This window comes from Gavialis gangeticus, unplaced genomic scaffold (genome assembly GCF_001723915.1).
Source record: "Gavialis gangeticus isolate Ggan-Ray unplaced genomic scaffold, GavGan_comp1, whole genome shotgun sequence".
Taxonomy (NCBI): domain Eukaryota; kingdom Metazoa; phylum Chordata; order Crocodylia; family Gavialidae; genus Gavialis; species Gavialis gangeticus.
The window spans coordinates 102234899-102236753 of NW_017729033.1; the positions used below are offsets into that span (position 1 = coordinate 102234899).

General features: G+C 33.8%; 1 protein-coding gene across 5 annotated transcripts in view; it reads right to left on the reverse strand.

Moving 5' to 3' along the window:
- ARHGAP24 (Rho GTPase activating protein 24) overlaps positions 1 to 1855 on the reverse strand; it is a 629348-nt gene that overhangs the window by 72319 nt on the left and 555174 nt on the right. The window lies entirely within an intron of this gene.

Here is a 1855-nt window from a genome sequence, read left to right on the forward strand (position 1 = left end):
TCCATGTAAAAGTCCATCAACGAAAGTCATCACTGGAACCTCGCTGAAAAGGCCCATTCCAAGTACTCCTGACCACTAACACTGCAATAAAGTGTCAAGGACTCCAAACATCAATCCACGCCTCACACAGTAAGAAAACATCAGCCCCATTAGACCTAGAGTCTCCTCCATATCAATCTTGTAATCAGCCTCCACAAACTAGTAGTGAGCCTAGCGCCTGCCAGCAGGAGAGCTCAAGACCAGTAGGGAACCAAGCGCCTACTGGCAAAAAGGATTTGCCACTACAGAGCGAAGAGAATGTGCCCCAACAACACCACTATGCCCTTCGGAACAGGAAAAAGGCCTCTACCTAGTTCCTGGTTCCCAAGGTGGAGTTGGTTAGTCGTAAACTGGATAGTTCTCAGTATTTGTTTTTGGGCCATCTTATATAAACTTGACTCATCAGTTATAAGAAACTCTGTAAACCAAACTACGCTTCTGCACCAACAAAAAAAATCACTTCATAAAAATCTGTTCTTGTCTTTAGTTAATCAAATTGGAATAAATTTAAATGTCTCTCATTGTTAAATATATAGTCATGTCCCTATCTATTCTACTGGAAAAATACCCATAATACCAGTACCCTTAAATGCAACTCAGATGTTAGCCCCTTACTATTCAAATTTTCATGGAAACAAAACCTGGCAAAATGTAAGTTGCAACCGGTCTGACTATGTACAATTAGCTTATGCCACCCCTGGAAAGTTCTGTTGGACCTGTAATGGATCTCGTGTTACAGTAAAAGTCAGTAAGTGTAAAGTAAAATTTAAAATAAATGGTGCTTGGTTTTCTAATAATTCCTAAATATCTAACTACTCCCCTGCAGGTCAATTTTCAGGCTGTTATTCGCAATGAATGATGTCCCCATGCTGTAATACAGGTGGATATACTGCATTAGCTGGTCACTATTTTGTATGTGGAAATAAGGCCTATAAAAATCTTCCCTCTGGCTAAAAAGGAATGTGCTATGTCTCTGCAGTGTATCCTGCTTTTACTATAAAATCTCGTATACCTAAAGGGAGAATTCACAATGTTCGTGGAATTACAGAAAATCAAAGATTTTTGGGGTATAATGTTCCCCAGCTATGGTGCAGGCTTAGCTATGTCCAAAATAAAAAAAATTGCTGCATCTCTAAAAAAAATTGCTAATGCTACTGCTAATAGTTTTAATAAAATAAATACAAAAATAAAAAAAATAAGGCAAATAATATTGCAAAACCAACTTGCATTAAATTATATACTAGCCAGCAAAAAAAAAGTTTGTGCTTTAATAGGTAAAAAATGCTGTACTTATATGCTCAATAATTCAAAAAAAATCCAAAATTTAAGTAAACATATTAAAAAAAAGCAGCTAAATTGCATAAGTCAAATAGCTAAAATTTAAATTCTTGGTTTAGCTCTATTTTTAGTTCTTTAGGCTCTACTGTCATTCATAGTTTATTAATATTATTTATTGTTTTTATTAAAGTATACCTAGTGTTTATAATAATACAATATTGCTTAGGCCATGCTACTAAGCCAATAAAAAATAAACCATCAACCAAAAATAAGGTATATAATTTGTATGTTAAAATAGCAAAAAGTAAAAAAAAACAAAACTAAATGTTAAAAGGCTATAAATATCTAACTTGTTAAAAAAAAAATTAGAAAATGTAGAAGTAACTAGCTTACTTAACTAAAAAAACAGACAAAGACCAGATGTACTAATACTGCTCTGAAATAAGAAATCCGCATTCCTGCATGCCTTGGGTTATCTTAATATATTGCCCTATACATAAATAGTTTGTTTAAGTAAAACTTTCTAAGTTTCTGTGTA